The sequence below is a fragment of the Zosterops lateralis genome (genome assembly GCF_965231275.1).
Source record: "Zosterops lateralis genome assembly, chromosome: 5".
NCBI classification, from domain to species: domain Eukaryota; kingdom Metazoa; phylum Chordata; class Aves; order Passeriformes; family Zosteropidae; genus Zosterops; species Zosterops lateralis.
The window spans coordinates 52,062,695-52,088,987 of NC_139766.1; the positions used below are offsets into that span (position 1 = coordinate 52,062,695).

At 39.8% G+C, this 26,293-nt stretch overlaps 1 protein-coding gene across 4 annotated transcripts in view; it reads right to left on the reverse strand.

Annotated features, from left to right (window-relative positions):
- The window catches only part of BMPR1B (bone morphogenetic protein receptor type 1B), a 226,893-nt gene that overhangs the window by 70,261 nt on the left and 130,339 nt on the right, over positions 1 to 26,293 (reverse strand). Inside the window, exon 1 of one of the 4 annotated variants that reach the window (XM_083862304.1) lies at positions 204 to 237. The exons of the other annotated variants lie outside the window; for them this stretch is intronic. The gene's annotated coding sequence lies outside the window, so the exon portion shown is untranslated. Of the gene's footprint in view, positions 1 to 203; positions 238 to 26,293 lie in introns of those variants that run through there. 4 annotated transcript variants of the gene reach the window in all.

The window sequence follows — 26,293 nt, forward strand, 5'->3', positions numbered from 1 at the left end:
CAACACAGCTTCTTTAAAACTTCTGAGTGGTGGAAGTAGCCCCAACTCGCGCTCTGGGAGAGGGACCAGCAGCAGTTCCCGCCCGCCGGAGCATCCCCCGCACCTCGGCACCCCGGAGCTCAAATTCTCCCCCTCTCTGTCCCGTCCGGGGGCACCTTCCCGCCCTCCGCTCCCCGCTCGGCCCGGGCTCCGTCCCCGCTCACCTCGGGCGTGCGGCCGGCGCCGCGCCAGCTCCCACAGCCCCGGCCCCGCTCCGCCCGCCGCCCCGCCGCCTCCTGGCCGCGCCCCCGGGCAGGGCAGGGCTGGGCTGGGCTGGGCTGGGCCGGCGGCGGGCCCGGGGGCAGCGGGGCAGCCCCTCTCGCCCTGCTCGGCACAGGCACAGCCTGGCAAGGCAGCCGGAGCCGTCCCGTCAAACGCTTCCTCTGCCCGGGAGGACGCTCCGGACGCGACCCTGCCCCAAAGCGCACAAAGCGCTCGCCTGCAGCAGCAGCAGCAGCGAGGGGGAACCTCGTCCTCCCCTCCCGCCCGGAGCACCCTCCCTGCAGCCTGTCAGCGGACAGCTGCTACAGACACCTTCCGAGCTGGTGTCATGATTCCAGGACTAAATGAGCCGCTTCAGTATTTGCGGAGTGCGGGGTTTCCCTGTAAGGCTGTTAGTGAACGGGCCGCACACAGGGGTTTGTACTCACCTCTCATGGTCACACACGCACAGCAGTTGTGCCGCTCCTCTGCCGGGCGCACTAAAACACAGCCACCTCACCTATGGCTGGGGTTTATAGACCTCTACATCAGCAGGTCATCCATGAATGCAAACCCATAGGATCACAGAATCGATTTAAGTTTGAAGAGACCTCCAAGATAATCAAGTCCAACAGTTAACCTGTCCCCACCATGTTCACCAGTAAACCACATCCCCCAGTGCCACATCCACACAGCTTTTGAACCATCCACACATCTGCCCCTTATTACAGGACAAGTGTTTTAAGCAACTCTTATGCCATCGAGCAGCTGAAGTATGTGGTCTATGTTCATGCGCAAAACACAGGTGAGATTCTTAAAATACAGCAATATAATGGGAAACTTTACAAACTGATGTACCCTAATAAAAAGAGGCTCCCAACTACCACTAATCAAAAAACCACCAAGCACAGGTAAGCTGGATATTTACAATTAAATTCTATATCGATATATAGCAATAATAATGACAGCACTATTATTTTATCTATAATAATGGGAAAAGTAGCGTTTGTGAGTGATCATCTCCCTTGTGACAATGTTTGTTTAGTTTGGCACTGATACAGGACCGCTGTAGCTTATGGAAGCCTGGCATCTCAGAGGGTAAATTCCACTACCACGCTTCAAATGGTATTTTGCTTCAAACAAGTAATCTTCCTGAAACTTTCTGGGTAAGATCAACATCTTTGATGATGCTTAGCAAAATGGAAATCTTTGCACTGGCCACCTAGCAGCTGTCAAACAACAGTTAGTAATAACAGAATAAAATTCACTTTCATGTGGCTGAAAGTAATTTGGCCACAGCATTCATAAACCAGACCTTGACCAGGTATCATAAATGTGATGAGCACTGCTCTTATCTTTCTAGTGATTAGTGGAATTTATTTTTTCCCTCATCCTTTTGTTTAAAACTCTTATTACCTGTTTGATTACTACACCAACTAACAATGCAACTGCAACACAACATTCATGTCTATACACATGAATGGAATGCATAGTTTGTGTGAATATAATAGTTCTGCCAATATAATTTTCCAGTCTTTCTCACATTTTCATGGCAATATATGGCAAGAAAGTAACACAGTAGTGTCTAAACAATTTACTTTCTAAAAGGAGTCCTAATTACAGATTTGCTCCATGCAGATAAGTTTTCATGAGAAAAGTTACCTTAGTTTTCAAATTCCTGTTTAATCTACATGAGGTCTTCAAAAAGCATGCTAGGCATTTCCTTCCCAAAGTCTCATACAAAAATGTGTTAAAGTAATGCTTTGTCATCTGCTGACACCATTTAAAATATTTGTTAGTAAAATTAAAATTCTCAAATGGCCACATATCACACATCGAACACACCAGAGCAGACCATTCTTCCTATGTCAAACACAGGATGTCACTCCTGTGACCTTTTTGACTGCAAAATGGAAGATTATCACTGTTTTGGATACTTGGGATGGGCCCCACAAGCCTCAGTTTTGTGACCTTAAAGGACTTAGATGAATTCAGAGCAGCAAATGTCTCAATCTGGAAGACGGCCTTTGAAAACGTGGGGAATCCAACCAAGAAGCTTTTAGAATGTCAGCAGAATCAATGCATCAAGGAAAGGAGTTTCTTGTGCAGACTGAATCAAGTGTTTTAAATCAGCGCCCAACAGGTGTTTATTAGGGTGGCAGGAGGAGACTTTTAGACTCAAAGACAATTTCTATAAATTAAGTGGTTCTTTGCACATTCATACTAGGAAGATGGGGAGCTGGATATCAAGTGATATTCTTCTTTGTGTCAGTGGCCAAAAAGAAAGCATAAATTACTTTAAGACACACCTTGATCACTTTTTCAAGAGAAATGAAGTGGTGGGAAAATATGTAATATGTTAGCTCAGGACACCATTGCCATGAACTTGATGACAGAAGAGGTTTCATCTCCTGTCTTGTATTCCAGAGTTTCACACCTTACTGTGAACAACACTGTCCCATTCAGCAGAGGAAAGAGGTGACAGTATGCTGAAAAGAAGAGAGAGGTCTTCCTGCTCAGAGTTCAAGGTGTGAGCTGCAACTAAGGAATCTTTTATATGGTGCCTTTTCAATGAGGAGCTGGACACTCCTGTTATTGTTAAAGCACAAAGCAAAATTAATCAATGAAGCGAGCAATTACGTGCTGTAATTACCAAGTTTGTAGGCAGGCTGTCAGCCTTCATGGATCTTCCACTAAATCCCAGGGAATCCACCAATATTACATACTTCCATATAAAGACTGCAAAAGTATTGCAAGTTATTGTCCTGATAGGGACATTATGTTTCTAAAAATGAAATTTTTCAAGTCATCGTAAGTGTGGGAAAAAAAATTCCCATCTTAGAGGATGACATCATTGTTTCCATAGTTGTTAATGTTGTCAATGATGTAACGGTATCTTTTATTTCTTCCTGCTAATTATGCTATTTCCCTATATATTTTGTGTTCTGTAAAAGCTCTTTGCCCATTAGAATCCTTTTCTAAGCAGAAGCACAAATCAAAAAAGTCTAAATTAAAAACATTTCATTGCTGCTGTCTTTGTTTTCCTAGATAAAAAGCAATCCAGTACTTAAACTACAGTAATATTCAAAAATGGGAGGCTCTTCCTTCAGATGAAACCCACTTACATCTGCTTTCTCCAGGGAAGCTGTCAGAAATGAATTCTTTAAGGCATTATTCTCTAACATTTTTTTCACTTCGTGGTGAAACACAGCCTCCCCCTCCATGGAACACAAACTCAAAAAGAATAAAAAAGATGGTTTTGGTCCACTTTGAAAAATTGAGGCATTCAAACCCAGAGACAGGCAGACAACAAAAGCTGTGATGTGCTTAGAAAACTCTGAAAAGACTCTTAAAAGGTACTGGAGATGTGAATTGAACCTCTTTTGCCCAATTTTCTTCCCTCTTGCCCTGCTCTACCAGTGGGAATGCTCCCCCAGCAGCCTGAGAGGAGCCGCACAGCCCAGCCCCTCTGCAGAGACAGCCACTGCCTTGCACAGCCCCTTGCCCCTGTGGCTCAGCTGAGGGGGGACCATCTAGTATTCCAGGCACGTATTCCTCTGAGTTTTGTCTCTTTTTTTTTTTTTCCCAGAGATTTGCCAAAGTTTTCCCTCCCCTCTGACATACACACACTTCATTTGGAAAGAGTAAAACGGGAGCAAGGGAGAAAATCCCATAACGTGTCCAAAGCACACAAGAATGATTTGTGTTCTCACTTATGGGGTATGACTGTCACTGTTGATCTGCTTTCAGGCCTAGATTACATCTGATAAGGGCTGACCTTATTTGAGTATTCACACATTATGCACTCATGGAGAGCATGTGGACACAAAAGTCCCTCAGATGTTCTGGGCATCAATCATGCTCCCAGCGTGGAGGCTGCCAAACTTTTCTTCCCTTAACTCAGGAGAAGAGAGGGTAGTCCAAGGCAGACTTAATAAAGTTTAAAGCTGTGCCACAGTATATTTGGGGCCCATTGTCTTCTAAAAGTGTTCTTTTCAACAAATTCTCTGCAGTTACCAGGGGCAACAATTCGTCTTTAACAAATTGGGGTGGACTGTGTGCAGACCGTCGGGAGGAGGGGAAGTAAACAAAAGGCTTGCCAGGCCCATTAAATAAAAGCCAAACAACCAAAACTCTTAGTTGCCCCATATTTACAAAACCAATGTGGGTTCTTAAAATCATTCCCAAAACCCGAGTATTTTCAAAACATACCTTAAATCAAATCACTTCCTTAAGAACTCATGAATCTATTGTTCACCACACACGTTTTAGATGCTTTTAATGATGGAGGGTTTGTTGCTTCATTTTAGGAGATCAGTTCACAGTATGATGCATCTTTTCATGGAGAGGTTCTGCTGCTTTTCCAGAGATGGTTGGTTGAGGTTTTTTTCCTTCCAATTTAGGGCCATTTATTTCTTAGTTATATATCAAAAGTGACTGACCCTTGAGAAAAAGGAGCAGCACACTGCCAAGAGAGGTGAAAAGACCTTTGGATTAAACCACAGGAAAGCTATATTGAGAAGGATGTGGTTTTCAGGCATGATACCCAAGACGATAGCATGGAGAAACCCACTACCAGTTTCACAGGGGTTATATTGAAGCCATTCCCAGCAGTAGCATAGGCACTCTGCCTTTGGGAGGTACGTTTCCTAGTGAGGATCTTCTGTGGCTGTGCATCATGTGTGCACCAGATTCTTTTTAAAAGACAAGCAGCAAACTATCCATCTCATCACATGTGGGGATCAGAAAAGGAATGAGGCTTAGGTCCAAGTGCGCAGTCTATAAAACTATGTTCGGTCTAACTGAAGTGTGCCTTTGAAAGATTTTGGCTATACAGTATTCAGATCACAAAATTTCAAAAAAAATTTCATCCTAGTAAGGTCTACCCAGACTAATATGATTGAGTCCATGAGGCTTTTTTCCCCCATGGTTAAAAACTAGCCTTTAAAACTTGTAATATTTTGATGAAAAGATTTTTTTTTTTTCTAGTAGTATAAGCATACACACAAACACATACACATAGATTTGTTGGTTTTGAATGTCATTACCTATAGTATGGATTATTCTATGATATGAATAAAAGCCCATTTCTCTGACAAGCTGGATCAAAGTCTAGATGTGCGAGGAAAGACTGTACCTTTAGCTTTACTAAAGCTCCTTGCTAGGCTGACTGTATTTGGGTAAGGAAAAAATTAATGGAGCTTAGACATGTGTCTGACCTAATAAACCAGAAACTAATATTTATAGGGTTTTGTCATATGCTGCCTGATCTTGCAATGAAAACCTGCACATGGTTCTCCAACTGGAAGTTGTCCTCACAAAGTGGGAGCCACACAGCCACCTCACAGCAATGTATCTACCACAGCCACCACTGCCACAGCATCTGCACCCACCCAACTGCTGAGCCAGGGCTGGCTGCTGGCCAGATGTCTCAGACTTCTGGCTACAGAAGCTAAAGACTTCCTCAAAAGGTTACATAATTTAGCAATCTCTGCGCTGACACATCAGATCAGAGCAATAGCTCAGTTTGTCCATATTCCTGTCTCCAATAAAAGGTATTTGCTTTTTATTAATTTTTAAACGCATTGCTTTTTAATTTCATTGGGATGTCTCCTGTCTTTTATTATGTAAAAGGTTAAATGGAAGAATTCAATTTGCTTCTTCTTTTTATATGTATTATTTTATTTTCCATTTTCTGTCTCCTCTTATTGAAGTCCTCTCTAACCATCCCCCAAATTTTAAGTTGCTTGTTCCTCAGGGAGATTGTTCATCTCATGTTTTATCACCCATCTATTCATGCATCACCTTTTTATCAGCTGAGGTGTCCTGATGCAAATGCAGTGTTCTTGGAGGGATCTGACACTCACTGACAGTCACTTTCAGAAATCAGCTCTATGTCTTGTTTGGAGTCAAATATCTTATTCACTTTTCTCACTGCAGAAAGAAGATTTCTTTGACTTGTTCACAATGAAAAGAAGGATACTCTTTGGACTCAGATTTATCTCAACATTCTGGAAATATACCAGGATTTTGTATTTGGCAATGTGCACTTGCCAAAAATACTTTATTTAACCTGCACACTTGTATCAAGTTTAGTGAATCTTTTGCAGTTTAGCTCAATTCTTTTTGATTTAAACTAATTTAAATAATTACTTTTACTTTCCCTGAACTCACTCTTTCCTCTAAAGACTAACATACCCAAAACCACTTTCAGAAGTTACTGCCCATGTGGAGGCAGGACCAGCATGCCTCCCAAATCTCCATTTTTCCTTTCCCTCAATATGCCAAAGAATGAGGCTGCAAGAGGACAGAAGAGGAAGCTCAGCAGAGATGGGATGGTTTGGTGGGATGATTTGGTATAGAGGGGAGGAGTGCATGAAGAGAGCTGTAATTACCCTCAAAATTTTCTTTTAATCATTTCACACCATTTTTTCTGGGCTTTTATGACTGAGAAAAAATATACCAATAAGCACATAAAATAATAATAATACCATGATGTGTTCTCAGCAATGAAGTTACTCTAGAGTCTCTTGGAACAGTATCTTATCAGTACTTAATTTCGTATTTCAGAAGTTCTTTTCAGCACAGTTTGGATTTCAGCCTCCAAGCTATTCTCCCAAGCAATCAATGGACAAACACATAGATTTGTCTATGTCCACTCCCAGCCCAAAAGCGTGTCTGATGGATTTGGAAAGTATCCTATACATTCAAGATAGGCATCTGCCAAAATAAATCCTACTCTAATGCTTGTTGAAGGTATTTTTTCCTCCCCATACCTCTTTACTCACTACCAATTTCCATTTGAAATAACTTCTCTTTCTGAGCAGAACTTGTTCCTGTGTTTACAATTACATTGCTCCAAAGTCTGTCTGCAAAGCAGGTCACCCTGAGGAACCACAGTGGCACACTGGTTTTAGGTACCCAGCTCTGCAGGGAGGTTACCTTTATAATATACAGCCACTATTCAGAACTTTCCAATCATTACATGTACACAAAGACCACAGAAACCAACAAAACACATGGAAAGTAAATGCGTTTTTTGACTTCAATGTCATCAAGAGCCCAGCATGCAGGACTTGGCAGCAACATAAGTCTTAGCTATATTTACAGATTTATTGCAAGTGCTTGATAAGAAAACAAATCACCCAAACAAAAACAAGACAAAGAAAAACCACCCCAAATCAACCAAATTTCACTCCATTGCTACCAAATTCTATGTATTACAATACAAGTCAAACCTCAAAGCAGTCCCTAATGTGTTCTGGATAGAACATGACCTGAGGCACTTCTGATTGGTATGATGAGCTTGAAGGCAAGCAGGAGCTTGCACAGTCCACTGGGCAAAACTGAATTTTCAAATAGTAATTTCAATATCACTTACTTCTGCAATATTATCAGATATCAAAAATAAATCTAAATTTGAAGCCACTAGACTTACACAATATTCATCCTTTTGGAGGAGCATATTGTTTCCTTGTTTGTTCTTTTTTTTTTTTAGCTAAAATGCTAAAGACATTAAAATATTAAGACATTAAGAAAACTCTTGGCTCTGTTTCTTTAAATAAGTATACAGCTTCTTAGCCCTTCCCATTCCTTCACCTGTCCCCAGTTACAGAACACAGCTGCTTGCAGGCTTAAGATTTTTTTTTGTGAAGTAACAGTTCATGATAATCTCATTAAATCCTTTCTAACACTTTCCAGTTCATACAGGATTTCCTTCGCCAGGGTGAGTGGAACAAGGATTGGCTGCTTAAGCAATCTCTGTGCAAAAAAAAAGAGAGTCACCCAAAGCCCTCCTCATAGAGGAGGGTGCAGGGGAACCAAAGCTTGGTCCCAACCAAGGGGCTGGAACAAATCCAGAGATGAAGCAGCTCTTTGCTGTTTCTCTCTGCAGCTGAGAAACCACATTAGAAGTGTAATCCCCAATATCTTTTGCATGTAAAACAAACCCATGTGCTAAGCAAGCTCCTCTACCTGTAAATCATTCTGTTTAGATGTCCAAAGTTCCTCTCTCTGCTAGCCTAGAAAATACTCACTGCAAAGGAGTTGTATTCTCAGGGAGAGGCTCCATGACTAGGTTGGCTGCTCAGACACCAGTGCCATTCCCAAGAATGGGAGACAAACCACCCCAGGGAGAATGGACAGTGTGAAACAAAAGTGAGACAAAAAGTGGCCTGACTATTTTATAGATATGTCTTCTATCAGATCCTACAAGCTGTGCTGTGGGTGTTCTGAAGGCATTTCCAAGGAAAGAAGAGAAGCCTTGGGTGCTAAGCAGATGTAAATGAGGCAGTGGGAGCAAGAAAAGCTGAGACATCCTAAACTACTCTAAGAGGAGATGGGAACAATTTTTAGGCTGTATTAGAGAAATCTCAGTAGCATCAACTACTTATATCAAAATGGTCAGTTTTCATTTTATTGCACAAAGTTTCAGCCATAGCAGTTTAATAGGATTTTTCCCTATTTACACGCACTTACATGGCAAATGCAAATTTCCTGCTCCAGCTGCCAAAAAACACTTTTTCAACCTGCCTGACTAAAACCACCCAAAACGAGCAACGCAAAAAGTGCAAGACAGTTTAAGTTCTGTAGAAAAGACTGGCCAGCTCAGGTATCTGGGTAACAAATATTTTTATAGGCCTTTCAGTGGCTCAAATCCAGGACAGCTCTGCAGTGATTTATTTCTCCAACAGCTTCTAGGGTGGCCTATGTAAAATTAGCTGGTAATCACAAACCAGGCCTCTAGTGGGCACATTCCACACCCAAAGCAGCAGCGACTGGTGCTCCCTTGCTGAGGGTCACAGGAGAAAGAGCAAGGACTGAGTGGGGAATGCTGGATATCTCCTGCTGTCAGGAAGAATGAAGCTGAGCATCAGAGCATTATGCTAGAACTTTTCAGGATCAAAGCACAGTTCATCTTATTTAAGCCAGAAATGTGTCACTTTTTATGATTGCCCTGCTAGAACACTGAATAAGCATTAAGTACAGTTTTTAAGTGTTGTACAGAATTTGTCTTGCAAAAACCTACTCCCTTAAGAGTGCACAGCATAGGCTGTGTGCAGCCTGAGTAGCTACTGCAGTTCACAGCTTTTTAGCTGAAAATTGTCCCGGCATCTCAGTGCGGAAGGGAGCAATTATTAACAGCACAACCTGTGTATTGACCCTTGAGAAAACTTCTGATGTTTGAGACTTCACTGATTAGGACTTACTACATAATCGCAACACCTTATTCGTGACAGAATTGGTTGCAAATTCCCATGCACTGAAAGTCTGCAAATCTTGCCACCACCTTCTCTGCTGCAGGGCCCCATCTGGGCACTGCCCTGGCCTACAGGACCCAGCTCCATCCATAGAACAAACATGCAAGCACATTACAAATTCTTTTTTCTGTCTCCAGTGCAGCTCCAACCACCTCCACTAAAACATCCAAATAAGACAGAGGCTGAAGTGTAGTGCTGATAATTTTTGTTTGGCTGGTGATTCAGCAACATGGTCAGCTCATGTGCCTGATGCAACTCTGGTATCATCACTGTCTCTCAATGACCTTAAACCACCAGCAGGCTGTGGTAATTCTCATACTCTGGTGAAAGCTAGAAATTAATAGGAGACTCCCAAATTCTTACATGACAGCAGCTGCTTTTCTTCAACAATTCCCCACTATCTTTAAAAGAAGTGATTCAGACAGATGTTTTATGGTCTCAATTCCTAGTATACTCACTCAGGTCTAACAGTTCTCATTTTGGGTGATCTATTTTTGATATATTCTCTGGATGCACCTCCTTAAAATGTCCTGAAGTTCTCTGGCTGTAGATAATATGTTCATCTCAGCACTTACAAATATTCAGATAGAAAATAAAAACTAGACACTAGAAGTCACATGCTTATTTAAAACATGTAGCTGGACAGTATCAATATGACACAAGGACAGTAGATGAAAATTAACCTGCAATTCCATAATACCATCAAATAAATCGATCTGCTAATGAAAGGAAACACATTTCCATAAGAATTCGAGTGGTATCCAAGTAACAATTCCATGATGATACATTTTCAATTAAAGAATTACAATAGACTATACTTGTTTTTTCTCTCTAATGTTAGGTTGTAATTCATTATTGTACAGGCAGCTGAATATGAACCTACAGCTTCTGTTCTTTGTCTTGGTAGTAACTGGGAAATGTTTTCAAGGTCCAATACTTTTACTAAAAAAGATACCTACACATCAAATTTTAGAAGTTTTCTTCTTTCCTATTATCTGGTTGCTTGTTCTTACTTATTTTAGCAAGTTACAGAAATATTAACAAAAATCTATGAGAAACTCTGCCAGACTGATGGCAGACATAGGAGTGCACCCACTCATAACAAAAGAAAAGTAGGTCTGTTTATTGCTATTCTGTACCCAAAAAAGGCTCATATTTTGCAAGGCCACAAGAGATGAAAAACAAACTCATGTTTATAAGAACCTAGAGCGATTTAGTGAGTCAATGTTTGCAGGGGACAGCCAATTTATTAACTGTCCATTTACGGTGACAAGCTCCTAAGTGCAAGAGCATGAAAATTAAATTCAACATGATCTTTAATTATCTTATGTGGTCACTTCATATTATATTCTGTCACAATGTATCCTTTGCTGATGTTGCTATATGGTACCACAAAATGTTCATATTTCATCAAATTGCAAGCAAAATGCATGAAATTCTAAAGATTATTTTCCATATGCAGCTACATATCTGTCAATAACTGCATTCCTGAGTTTTGGTCAGATGGCACTGATGCCTGAGGGGACAGGAACAGTACACTGTATTGTTAAATTCCCCACTAAGGCTTAGCTTCAGTAATTCAGCTTTCATTACAAATGCTAAAATTCAATAGTAACTGAATTTAAAACTCAAAGAAACTCCACCTCTACCCTTAGAATATGTGAAAAATGTTTTTCCTTGAGCTTGACAGGAAAATAAAAATAAGGGAGGGGTGGAGGAGAGAATCAAGATACTGTTCCCATTACACAGTATCTGTGGAAGGATTATTTCAAGTTAGAAAGCTACCAAGAGATGGAAAAAAAAAATAATTCTTACATGTTGAACAGTAGTTCCTGCTTCCCATGAAAGCCATCTGTTCAGTGTATGTGCATGGTTTGAAAGACATTCCCAGGATTGTGTCAAGCCAAAGGAATCCCCACTAGAGTTACAGAAATATAAACTCCCTTCACACTGGCAGGAGAGCGCTAAAATGCAGCTCTGAGGACATGGATAGCTCCACCCGCCCCAGGACCATAACAGTCCCACTGGCATTCCAGGCGTTACGCGGGATTTTCCCATCTGATATTGGGTTATGAGAACTGAAACTTTAGCACGGATAGCATTGCAATACTTTGAATTAGAAATTCTTCAGATGAGTCTAAGGCGAGAGCTCCACTCTTCTCTATTGCAAAATGGCATCATCACCCTTTCTCCCATTTGCAGCTGACATGAAAAATGCCTGGAAAATATTTTTGAAAGAGGATTAATTCCATAACGCAATTTTTGCCATTACTGATTTTAATGGGAGTGGGACATGGCTCAGTCTGAATAATATACTTACTCCACGTTCATTTCCAAACTCTCTCCAAACAGAAGTCTAATAATTAATACTTGTATAAGAAGGACAATCCTTCCTGTGGGCACGGCATTTTTAAAATCCCTTGTCTACCACACAACTGAGTTCAAATTGCAATTATTTTTCCTAGGGAGCAATTAAATACTGCTACCAATGTTAAGCATAAACACAACTCTAACTACAAGCCACGCTCAGATGACTTGCTCAGGTTCAAGGGTTCACTGCACATGAATATCCATAAATACCACTGACAGCCTTAGCAGTATAATGAACTTTGCAGCAACTCATGCAGGCAGTCTACACAATACAAGAACATAACGCCCCTAACTTTAAAGCAAGAAACCTGCAGAAGCAATTCTGAGCTACTTTTACAGCTGAACCAGTGTGTTCAAGGACTATCGAAGAAATAGTTCAATCTTGTTTGTAAAATGTTCACGTGTTCATTGTTTTTTTAAATCATTGGGTGTATTCAAACAGTAGAGCTGAAGGGAACATGAATTTTATGTAAAGATGGTCAGTCCACTGATTTATCACTTCAATTAGCAATGTTTTCTCACCTCCATTAACTTAAACATGCAACATCAGAAGTTAAACACCCTGGGATTTTTAAGACATCACATAATATTTTATCTTTAAAGTGCTTATTTCTCACAAACACTGGCCACAGTATCACACAGCATTGCATAAGCAGATATTTCTGGCATCTCTTGAAATACATGCCCTGCTCCCAGCTCAAAAATCAGATCTGTGTTAAAGAAACACTCTCTGTTTGAAATCTAGGGAATACATTTAAATCATATGTTTTGTTTAACTTCACTATTTTCTTAGTTGCCAAGATGCTGCTTCTCTACTTCTATGGAGCTGCAGCACAAATAAGAGAGGAAGCTGCCGTACAGATCTGCATACTTGGTAAATGATGCTAGCAAAAGCGAGCACATTGAAAATACAGTATATTGTCAACCAGCTCCAGGCTTTAGGAACTCTAAGGGTTGATTAAAATTACTTTAAAAAAGAGTTATGAACTGGGAAGACATATGGAGTTTAAGTCACTGGTGGTTTTCCATGTACAAATATTAACAGCTATGTCCCTTCCTATCTTCTTGATCTCAGTCTGGTGGGAAACTTGTTCAAGGTGCATTTTGCTACTTTTCAAGTCACACAGAAAGCAATCACATCCATTTCTCTCTTCTGAAATCTTATCACTTCTTACAAAACTAAAGTGAACTGCCTGAGACCCCCATCTATTTCACAGACAAGTCAGCTGGGCTTAGTTTAAACAGCCTTCAACAGCAGCTTAAAGCAAGATATCTGAGCTTACACCAAAGCAGATGAGAAGCACTCAGCAGTCTTCCCACCTCTCTTCAGGCAGTAATCATCAAGAGATAAGCAGTAATGGATTAAGACCAGCACATCTGTTCCAGCAGCAAGCATCTGTCTGCATTTTACTTCATCAGTCTATAGATCTGCAGTTCATCACTGTAAGGGAGCTCAGTGTTACTATCTATGATCTCTATCAGTCAAACTAATAATTTTCAGTGCTGCAAGCCCCAAATACAAGCTAGGATGTCAACAATAACAATTTCATTACTAATTTTCTTTCTTACACTTATGAGATGAGCAGCCTCCTAAAGTTATCAGACTCTTCTGATCTTGACTCAGTTTACATATTTATTGGTGATACACCAAATCCACAAGCTTTTGCTATGGTCTGACCAGCTTTACTAACCTCTACTCCAGGAGCTCAAGAATACCATGGCATGTAATAAAAAACTTTTTTATTTCCCATGTAATCCAGGCATGAGGAAGTGTTTGCCAGACTGATCATGATGAAAGACAGCTTTTTTCAATGACAGCTTTTTTTTTTTTTTTTTTTAATCTCTGTTGATCTGTTGGGAGGTGCTTCTGCACAGATCCAGAAAGCTGCTTCAGCCACCAACCAACCTGAACCAGAGATGCTAATGCTTTTTTTTTGGCCACAACTGACCTCACCTTCATGCAGAAACACCCAAAAGGTTGGTGTTATTTTTGCAACTGATTCCTCTCTGCCATGATGGGGAGAAAATCTGTCTTTAGCAAGAGGATGGATGCACACCTCTCTGAGAGCCCACCAGAAGAGAATGTGGCAGGGAAGTGATCACAGTTCACCAGCACATCAGGCCTACCCATGAGCAGAGAGACTTTTAGAAGACAGACAGTTGGGGTCTAGATAATGAACTGAGTGACTCAGCCCTTGCTGATCACTAATTTTAAGTGAATTATGAATTTGTAATTCCAGGAAAAACAAATCAATACTGTGGCTGTGTCGTCTGCATTTTCTGTCTCCAGTGATTGCCTCTTTAGTGCTTCAAGTTTCTGTGGGTGGTTTTGGTAGTCCTTTTAACATATCACCTTACAGCTGATCATGTTCCCCTTCCCTTCCCTTCCCTTCCCTTCCCTTCCCTTCCCTTCCCTTCCCTTCCCTTCCCTTCCCTTCCCTTCCCTTCCCTTCCCTTCCCTTCCCTTCCCTTCCCTTCCCTTCCCTTCCCTTCCCTTCCCTTCCCTTCCCTTCCCTTCCCTTCCCTTCCCTTCCCTGGGTTTTCCCCAAATAGATGGAACAGTTACCACAAGCTTCTTCAGTAACTGAAGTAACATGAACAGCTTAGTCCCATCTTTTCTTTCTTGTTCTCCAGAGATGTTCAGCCATACTCACCAATTCCTTTATAAAGGAGGACCTGAGTGAGGTATTTACTGGTATAGAGTTGCAAAGGCCTCTAACCCTGCTACGACACAGGCTATTGTAGAGAAAGTGGTGCTACCTGCTTCCTTCACACCTCTGTGTTTGGACAAGTTTATAAAATAAGGTTGAAAACTGATGAAATGAGATGTAGCTATTTGAATATGCCAAGTCCTTCTCCAGTAACTAAAAGGCCCTGAAACCAGTGACAGTATGTGGCTTCAGGGCTGATATGTGACAATTATTAAAATAATAGACTGAGATGGTGCTTTATGCAATAAATGCAATAAATTTATTTGCACAGGATGCAAATACTGTCTCAAAGCTAGGGGCAAACAGAGAGCTATCTCAAAGAAACAGACAGAGCTGGCTAGGGAAGAGTGAAATAAGAAGCCCTGCAGTGGTGCCCCGGTGTGAAAGACGAGCCATCCACGGGCCAAATGTGGTCACTCTCCGTGGCCAGAGTGTTTGTGACCTCAAACCTCAGCCAAATATCGCACATAGGATAATCCTACAACAGCACTAATATATACAATAAGCTCCCAGAATTAACAAATCCTGCTTTTAAGTAACTAACTAAATGAATGAAAGTAACTAACTAAATGAATGAATGAATAAATAAATAAACATACAACTTGTTAAAGTCAGGCACAATGAAGAAGTGCTGTTTCTCAGAACTGTTACCAAATCAAGATGTTATTTCCATGTTTTCTTAGAGGCAACTGTTTACCTTTTAAAAAGCAGTATTTAAAAATGGGAGTCAAAGTATTAAATCATAGTCACCATAATGTTTAGAAATTTTAATGTAACAAAAGATATTTCATTTCCAGGTGACATCCTGGTGCTGACATTCTGCCTATAGAAAAAAAAAAAAAAAAAAAAAGACAATACTAAATAAATTACTCCTAGGACAAAAATTATACACACTGAGAATTTGGATTCAAAACCTTGGCAGTATCGAATACTCATTCTTGCATGAGCCAAACAACTCCAAAATGTGTAGCTCTTGCTCAAAAGCTCCTATGTTGCGTATTTGAGCATCTTGATTCATTAACTTTGTAGTCTTGGTCTTAATTCTTGATAAATGGACCCATAAAGGCCTTGGCAACTCTGAGGGGGTTTTTTTGTTACTTTTTCTCCAAAAACATTACTGAAGCAGGTAATGATAAATTTAAGGAAACCACCTAACAATACCTTCAACAGTTTAAATTTCCAGTAAGACTTTAGGACAGTCCATCCTTAATAAAGGTCTTAAACCTTAAAAAAGATGACAGATAAATAAAAGTTAATAGCTAGCAGTATTAAAAATTTGACTCAGTTTCTTCACAGATATTCAAAAAGGCATGAGCTTTCACATCTAAAACCTATCAAGAATCAACTCCAAGCTAAAACTAACATGAAATATTTGCCTTACCTGAAAATATAAGTCACAGAAGTTGGCACTAGACACCACGTAAAGGAATGTTAACATTCAAATGGTCAAAGACAATCTTGCAAGAAAGACGGGAGTTTCTACAGTAGAAGACTCTGCAACAGTTGCCAAAATGGATTCATCCCGGTATCACTTAAGAAGATTGTTTCTTTTCAAGAGTACAGTATCTACAGTGCCAGTGTATTTGCCAGCTCCAAATAACCATTATTTGGCTTGGAAATAGTGGAGTGGAAAAGCAATCATCTAAATTAATAATGTACTATGTGATTTGTCACATTTACTGGCTACCTAATATCCATCAGTTGGGGCCAATATCTGTGACAAATAACTTTGCCAGTAAATGGAGAACTTATCAGTTTTTTATTGTTCTAAAGTGATTTGTAGAATTTTTCATGCAGCTGTTTTATTCCCTATACAACTGTATGGCTTTTTCCTACTGCTCAGTCCTTTTTACCCTACCACTTGTTCAACTACCAATCTCCTATGTGATATCCAGCTGATACATTTTTTCCTCCAAACTCCTGAATTTATGAAGCAGGAAAAACCAGAATTTCTTTAATACCCACATTCTAGATGGGGAGAGGAAAAATTCCTCCCTAAAAAGTTTTGGATGATTCACAGCATCTCTTTGTACATTATGAGCCTCAATTTAAAAATTATATTTTCATGATCTACATCAGAGACATAAGCAGTGCAATTAAACAGGACCATTTGACAGCATCAGCTCCTTACTTTCACATCAGCAAAGCTGGACTCTCTGCAACAAACACCTATAAACCAAAGAAATGGACTTACCATTTCAAGGCATCTGAGCAAGAACAGAATCATGTTTCAGATGTGGAATTCCACGTTCTCAGAAGGCATTTAATCCTCTGCGGCATGAGTGATTTTTATTCAGTTTCTAGCACGCATGCAATCCTTTCAAAGATTCCAAAACAGTCCTTGCAAGTGAATTGCTATTCTGCTGTTGCTGATGATCAGCAGAGGGAGAAGGATCACTCAGGTCTTGCCACACTAACACTTGGACAGAAATTGCTATATAAGATGATTCACATTCAGAGTTGGATTTTCACAGATTAAATGCTGCATTTTAAAAGTTTTTACCTCTAGTCTACAGATTAATATGGAGCAAATGTGTTCATACTTTCCTGTGGCAATCTAGCAGTAACTAGATCTGGAACCAAAAGGACCTGAACCAAACCACGAAATCTGAGACTCAGAGGAACAGAGGTACTGCCAGAGCCACATCAGTTATTATGTTTTGTGTATATTACAGACATCTCTCTAAAACCCCGTGCCATAACTTGAATTGTGAGTCTGTTAATTAACACCACATATCCATTATGGTCACAATCAGAAGATATTTGTACAGAAACCATGGAATTGCCTGGGAATCTTTCACCTAAAGCCAGACAGACAGAAATCCAATTAACTCCCCAAATAAGAAAGCTCTTCACATGGCTCAGAAGTTGTTTCAACTCTTCCATTGTTTTCATTTGGACTCACAAACAAACAGAGCTCAGCAAAACCTTGAAGCTATCACTATTCCAGGAAATGTGCTAATAAGCCAGAAGAGTGGGGGGCCCAGACACAACTTTGAAGTCACTCCTTTACACAACAGTATCTTAATTACCAGGAAAAGGAAATGCACTGGAGTCATACTTGCAATAGACACCATCTGTAAGGGCTAGATGCTGCTGAGCTGATCCCTAGTTGTTACGTTCAATAACAAGTTAGAGGAAAGATTTCTTTGGACCTCTTGAGCTTTTCAGGATTTCAGGGTTTGTTGTGTTGGTTTTTTCCCTGCTACTGTACATGGAGCTATTTTTCTGCTTTAAACATCTGCAGTCTTGTACCTTAAAGCTACAATTTATAAGAGAAAATTCTAAGAATGTCTGTGATGCAGGCAAATCGTTGGATGCATTTCCAGTTTCTGAAAACTCTGAGGATTGCTTTTTGCTGTGTTGCAGAAGGTCTTTCTAGTGTGATGCTCACCCAATGCCAGGAAAGAGAACTGAAATTTCCTCTCCCTTGCCACATAGGCATTGCAGAGCATCCATATGGCAAAGGTGCAAACAGCAGCAAGCCAGCTTATGACTGTGTTCATTTTATGTTTTCATTCTGTTTTAATAACAAAAGCCATAGCTCTAGATAATCTCTTAAAAACACAGATGATTTGAACAGAAGAATTTCTTGTTTTCTTTTTTCTTCCCCGACAGTCTTTGAGTTTTCAAACTTCTCCCTAATTTGATGAGAATTAGAAACTTGTATTAAAGCAGTTTCCTGTAACCATTTGAGTGTGGACAGTAGGAATATTTGACAAAGAGCAATGACAGGGAGGCTAATGGTGAGGTTACAAATGCTGGCAGCTCTGGGCATCCATTCAGAGCACTGCAGGGGAATGCTGACAAGTTTACCAGCCTGTCCTTCAATCTCCCATTGAAAGTGCTAGTTCACCGACATCAATTAAAAAAAAAAATCTTTCAAATGGAACTTTCTAAGACATTCTTTACTGTAATTTCAGGACCTCATCTCTTGCATGTGAGCTGACTTCTTGGGTGTGAGGATCCCAAACACATGACTTGAGTGTTGTATGACATTAACTCCTCATGCTGAACCACCAACAGCTTTTTCAGTAGGAGGAAAGGAAGGACCTCAGCAACACTAGGAATGGGTAGGAAAGGATGAAGCACATCCTACATTGCTGATATCTCACCGTTTCCAAGTTCTCTGGATGTACAGCAGGGATACTCACACTTGTGAGACTCACACATCTGTGGCACTAGTAAACACACCACAGGAGCTGGATGTGTGGCTTCAGCACACAATGCAAATAAATACATCAATATAGCAGGGGAAAAAATACCTGCAACAGAAGAGTCTTGGGGATCTGTGGAAATGCTGAGACAGATGCCACTGAAGAAGTGATATTTTGTGCCACCCTTTTCAAATAAACATAAAGGAGCCATGAGTGCCACTATCTATTCCTGGGTGACCTCATCTGAATAGAGAAGGGATAATATAAATAAACTACTATATGTCATTTTTTTCCCCTTTTAGTCTAGGGAATTGTGTGCATTCATATTGCTACAGAAGTTGGACAGACTCCTTCAGTGATCTACCAGCAGTCAAATTTCAGCCAAAATTGGGATTCTGATTTCTACTAGGCTCCAGCATGCTTCCTGTATAGGCACAAGAGGGGAAAAAAGAATAGAAGTATATGGTTTTCCCCCTGAACTGCAGCCAGCAGAAGTGAGCTGTCAGGCCAATGGACAAGACAAGCACTTGATGTGAAATGTCCTCCATGGCACAAGAAGCCTTTGTCATCTATCCTTCACCTTCTTATCCCTTTAAAATATTTGTAAAACAAATCCTGTGTTTTGTTCTGGCTCCTGTGACTTTCTGTCCTCTGCTCTGGAATGTGAAGAGAAGCTAGACAAAACATCAGGGACGCAGTAGGAAAAGGAGGTGACCTTCAATGCCATGCAGCCTCCTCAAGGATGAGGCTTGCAATCCACTTCTGTATTTGCAGTTCGCATGAAAAACTTCCAATAATCATAATAAAACACATATTGAAACTATGTTTTAGCAGAAATTTAAACTTCCAGCTCTTCATTCTCAAATCTGTCCTCAGTCAGAGAGTGTTAAAAAGTTGACCCTTGCTCATATTGCCTGAACTGACTTAAAATAAACAATGCTTTTGGCACTAGATTTTGTTTGCTTGCTTGAAATTTTTGTCAGGGCCATGGAGATAAACAAGCAATGAACTGATAAAGCATTACAGTAATGTGTTTCAACAGTTAAATATTTTGGTTGTAAGTAAAATTGTTTTAATCCTCAATGCACCTTCTGAACTGTTTTTAACTTAAAGTAGGAAAAAGTTTTGAAACCTCTTACAGATATGTTCTTTGTTTTAAAGAGAGAAAAAAAAAAAAGACAATTCAAAATAAATGGCTTATGTCTTGGGGAGTGTTAATGAGGTAAGACATCTCCAAAGAGACTGCAGAGTGACAATAGCAAATGGACTGTGGTGGTTCCACAAGTGCAGAACTGCTCCCCAGCAGTGAACGCCCACTGAAGTGAAGCAAAGCACAGCCAGGAGGGAGGGAGGTGGAGAGGGGGAGAAAGAGGGAGGGAGAGAGAGAGAAAGGAAGAGAAGGGAAAAAAACCCCAAACTGTTGCAAGTTCATGCACCCCTATTACAAATTCATTTTAATTAAACAAAGAGATTATACAGACATTGCTGACAGGGATTATAAAAATAGAATGGCGCCACCTGCCCCTTGCAGCCCAATTAATTAGCAGAGAATCCGAGGTGCCAATTATCACAAAGGAATAAGAAAAGATCAGTAAACACAGCTCACGATGAACTTGAAAATTAACTCTTTCAGCTCACAGCTGAAGTCCCATAGCCTCACATAGAGCCCTGATACTGCAACAGCCCTCCAGAAGCCCAGACTTGAAAAGACACAACAGGTTTCTCCAGATCCCTCTTTCCCATGGTTTTGTGAAGTATGACCACTCCTGCTCTTCATGGAGTTCCTAGGGCATTTTTAAAAACTGTGTCAGTAAATTTGAATAGCATATAAAGTCATTTAAGATTGAAAAGGTTCCTCAAAACTGAAGACAGACTTCTTACTCTGTTTTGGGGTACGTCAGGAAAATGTAGATCTCTTCTCATGCCATACTGCAGAGGTTTTTAGGCACTGAGTCCCTGAGTAGAATTCCGGTTACACTAATGATACTTTCAACTTTCTCTCCTCAGAATGATGTGATCTGCTGCCTTTGAGGGAAGGCAATGCTGACGTGTCTTATGCAAACTTGTAATCACAACTTAACCTTACTTCATGGTTTCCTGGAGGCCATAAAGACAAATGAACAATGAGATGCAAAGCTATGGAATAAAAAAAAGGGCAAACTCTCTCTTTTTAATTTTTTTTCTGAGAAATATAATTTCTTTTAGGGAATGTTTACCTTTCCAATATGCATATGCTCATTTTACACTTATATTGACAGATACTACAAGTATTATTTAGAATGATAAACTTAGGTTGTAGAGCTAAGTCTCAACACAAAAAGAGTGGATGAATCCTCAGTTACCCCAGTGTAAATTTTGTGGTTTTCTGTTGTCTTTGCTGGATTTGAGTGTCACAGCTGAATTAAGCCCCACTCCTGTTTTTGTGCTATTTTTCTCTATTGCATTTGAAATAGGAAAAAAAAAAAAGGTGGTTTACATGACAAAGCATGTCATTAAATATCAGTTAGGCAAAAACCGTTTTGACATAAATTGGGAAAAAATTAATCTCAGAAGTGTGGGGTTTACTGTCAACATTGTTCACTATTCCTGTAAATAAATATTAAAACAGGGTGCTACAAGCATAGAGTGAAGCACCTGTAGTGCAACTGGATTTAAATTAATCACACTATGATGTTGCATGATATATAATTGCATTCCCATATCTATCTTGAGAACTGCAAAACAAAGTCCAAATACTTCAACAATGCAAACTGTGAAATACAACAAGTTTTATAAGCAAATTCGCTTGAAGTGCCAAGCTCCTTTTCTACGTGCCTGCTGGATCGTTACTCAATGGCTTTATTGTTTTGGGATCAGAAAGCGAGGACTTCAGCTCCACAATGCACAGTTTGTCACCCTTTGGATAAAGGAGCTGTGAACCAAAGCAGCAGGACATTCTTGCATTTAACACAGTGTGCTCTGAAGAGTGGAGCACATGCTGGCAGGACTTGAAAGCCCTGAAATGCTAGCCAGCTCCTCCAGTTAAATTGGTGAGACCTCCAGATACCTGTGGGGTGTGAAAAGGCCCCGGTGCTCATCATTCTGCATTAGGATTGAGTTCATCTTATCAAATGGGCCTTTGAGCATATTGTGGAGTAATTTACCAACCGAAAAAATCATAACGATTTTCCACTTCATTTACTTCAACAGTAGCTACGTAATGTCAATAGTTTTAAACATTTAATTAGACACACCACGTGTTTTATGCTCTACTAATTACATAAAATTGTGCTCAATAATTTTCTTCCCATTGAAACGAACCTTAAGCAGCTGTTAAAACACTAATTAGGTGAATGCTTCCATGCTGTGCATTTGACTCGGTGCCAAGCGCATTCCTCCCAATGGTGAGCGGAGTTTTTCCAGTGTCCGTGATGCAACCCCGAACGCATGTCTATCTCTGCTGCACCACACAGCTAAGAGTGAACTCCAGACATTTGTTTTGGCCCTCACCTCAGAAAACTAACATTATATCTATAAAATGCAACAGTTCAGAAAGCTGTTCAATTATACTGGGCTCTTAGTTTTCTGTGCTTCCATTTTTATCTGCAAAGAGCAGCTAAATTTGACGCGGAGCTTGTCATTTGCAATCTCCTATGAAATCAGCACTTTTTATTACACTGGAGCTGCCTTACAGACATTATCTCACAATACAGTCAAGGGAAAATGCATTGCTGAGCCTAGTATAAATGAAGCCTTTAGTCCTCAGATATTTTAGGCTTATTTTGTTCCTAGAATGTTTTAAAAAGTTATGTGAACCACAGGTATCCATGCGCACGCTGGCAAGGGATGGGAAAACCTTTTTTTATTTTCCAGTTTTACACAAGAAGATAATTCAGAGATGTTTTATTTATTTTAAATATCCTTAAGAAAGGGCATTCAAGTCTTACCATTGACAAGTTTGATGTTCCTAATGGCATCCAGAACTGAGTCAGTACCTCTGAACATCTCAACTGGCTTCACTTAGAACTTTAACCCTGGATGTAACTTCAGTAAAATCAGGTTCTCTTAATTAGTGACTAAGTCTGTACAGCTGCAGGCCTAATCCTGGCATTCCTACAAGGACAGAGCCTGGCAGAGGGGAGCAGACTGCCAATAAACAGTAGGAAGTGTCAGACAGTTCCTACCTCAGCAGTCCCCCAAACCTGCCATGCCTCTATGAACTGGGGTTTTGCTCTTGACCACATCCTGATGATCCAGACTCAGGATACGTAAGAATTCCTATAAGAAGAAATTGCCCATAACAGCCATCCTCAGAAGCACATATGTATACTTTTATCTCCTTTTGTTTGGTTGGTTTTTTTTTTTTTTTTTTTTTTTTGTTTTGTTTTTGTTTTGTTTTGTTTTGTTTTTTTTTTCCATTGGACACCAGTAAGTATACATAAACCAAAAAAATCTAAAGAAAACGGGGTTTTTTGACAGATTTTAAAGTGTTATCATCTGAGTATGTTTGCTGCCTCTACAGCCCCAAAAATATGCCTGTTACGTTACAAAAAAATAGATGGTTTATATTCTTGGTTAATATCTGGTCTTCCCAAATTATGTCAATGTTCCTTCTTTTTCAGTCATTTCCAGTGAATTGTTATCTAGCTGACAATGGTCTTCTAAAATACATTGCACCTATCGAGTTCCTTCTTTTATGGAAAATTAAGAGGGATATATCCTGGCTTCCTTTTATAGTGCCATTAGGAGCTGCATCAGGTGTACTGTTGAATATTTTTTATTTTTTAACTGGCATGTTCTGAAGTCTGGAACATCACTAAAAAAGGACACAATTCTAATCCACATAGCGCATCACTGAAAACTGTAAGAACAGACCTAATTAAAAGACAAACTGAAAACATAAAAGATGTTGAATTCCCGTAGTTCATGTTAACCTCGTGTACTTGTAAAAATGGAAGATATATTTTCTTAAGAAAAAAAAAAAAAAAAAAAAGAAAAAAAAAAAAGAGAGAAAGAATAAGAATTTGAGATATTTAATGTCTGTACATAAATTCAGAAAGATTTTTTTTTCCTGTCCTGTTATATTTTGTTGAAAAAACCTTGCACCAGTGTAACAAGACCATATACAACCAAGAAGCATTTCCTGGGTAAAAAAGAGCATTTTTCTTTTTTCTGGAGATTCCCAGCTTAGCCTGTTTCTTAATCCTTTTTCAGGTACCAATATACCTGTCCAAAGCGGGTAAAGGAAGGTATGGCTGAGGCAAAGTTAATGTGAGCCAAATGATTTTCCTTTTTTCAAACAGTCCCTTCACATAAGAGACAGAGTGTAAGTCTTCACCAACCAAATTATACTGAGATATAAGACAGGAACAAATGGAAGCTGTATTAAATGTATCTGTGGATATAATTTCAAGTGCTCTTTCCACACAAGACCTATAAACTTTTCCTGGTAACTAAGATGTCATTGAGTCTCACCATTAATCTCTGGAGTCCCAGTACAGAGTTCCCTTCCCGAACTATTTCTTTTACAGATCAAAATAGCAAAATAGCAAGTGTTTGTTTTCCCTCCTTGCAGGATAAAACATCCCCATCCGCCAACTAATACCAGCAGGCTGATCTAGGAAAATGTCATTCAAACAAGCTGATTGGTGTCCAAGCACTAATACTTCTGCACAAACAAATAAACAAACAAACCATAGATATTTTTTGTGCTGTTAGAAATGAAAAATTAAGTCCTTTTCTAAAATAAGTTGGGCCTTCTTGTACCTGTGAAAGGGAGGAATTAATCTGGGATGTATTTCTGATAAATATTTAAATAAGGTGGGCATGGCACTTGCCACATATTTGGCAATTTAATTTAGTACATGATAGACACAGTGTTTTCTTCTGCTTTTGTGTGTGTGGACTTTTTAAACATACTGTAAGGACAAAGATTTTTTTTTTTTTTGCATGCATAGAAACACTGTGAAGATTCACTCCTTTAAGTCTTCTTCCACAAAATGATAGTGGAAATTACACTGGTGCGGAAGAATTACACTGTACACATGCTGCTATGTTCTGTAACCAGTCATTAAGTTTGGAAAAGACTTCTAAGATCATTGAGTCCAGACATTAATCCAGCACTGCCAAGGCCACCACTGAACTAAGTCCCTAGGCAACACATCTATACATTGTTGAACGCTTTTAGAGATGCATATCCCACCACTTCCCTGGGAAGCCCATTCCAGTGCTTCACCACCTTTTCAGTGAAGAAATTTTTCTCCACATCCAATCTACACCTCTCCTGGCACAGCTTGAAGCCATGGCCTCTTGTCCTATCACTCGTGAGCTGGGAGAAGAGCCCGATCCCCACCTGGCTACCCCCTGCTGTCAGGGAGTTGTGGACAGCAATGAAGTCTCCCTGAGCCTCCTCTTCTCCAAGCCAAACACCCCCAGCTCCCTCATCTGCCCCACATAAGACTTGTGGCCCAGATCCTTCCCCAGCCCTGTTGCCCTTTTCTGGACACTCTCCAGCACCTCAATGTCTCCTTCTTGTAGTGAGGGGCCCAAAACTGAACACAGGATTTGAGGATTTGTGTCTTTCACAAAAAGCTCATTTCCTATTTCTTCCTTTTTACTGCAGGAGTCTGTTGCACTCACCTGCCTCAGCCTGCGTAACTCAATTATTTCCTTTTTATGCATAATGTGCAGCACAGTACAGGAGCTACAGGGCAATTTTCCCTTTCCAGCTTCCATATTTACTTCACAGAAACTTCCTTTATCAGCCACATTTGTGTTCTTAGAAATGTGTTCGTTTCAATAAAAATGACTTACTGTTTTATGAAAGTTGAAGGCCAATGACCCAAATCCTGTAAATCATTAAAAATAGTTTTTCTCATAGAACCCTAAGTTGCTTTTTTCTCAGTAGCAGAGAAAGCATTTTACTATAAAAAGTTACATTTTTGCCCACACTAAAAATTCTGCATTAAAAATACACTAAATGAGGGACAGATGTTTAAAACAGCAGACCTACAATGAAGTATTAAATATTGCTAGCACAGTGCGCCCTTTGGTACAGTTTAGTCTCTTTTTGCAATAGGCATGTTTTCACAGCTGTAAAAGCACCAGAAATTACTGTCTTTGCTCCAATATTAATATAGAAATCTATTAAAAAATACACCAGACTGCTGAACAGATTAAACTATTGTTCATACATTCTACCATTAAAATAATTTGCTTTTACAAATTAATATTAAAATCAAATGTTTGTAAGCTGTTTAAGAGGAATAGTGTCACTTTGAAGAATATTTGGATTATCTATACAAAACCAAACAATTCCACTTTTGTCAAAAGGAAAAATGCAAGCCTCCTTAAGAAATCAAACCTGTTACTTGATGTTTTGCTCAATGACAAACAGCAGCACAGAGAAGGTGGATAATCTTGTGTGGTATCACTCCAAGCCTGTGCTGAGAATGCAGTGTAGGATTAAAGCCCTTTTCCACAGGTACAGGTGATGTCTTAGAGCTATGGGAGAAAGTGAGACTGGTCATAGAAGGGCAGATTCTGTGGTGTAGGGGATTTTTTTGTAAAAACATGA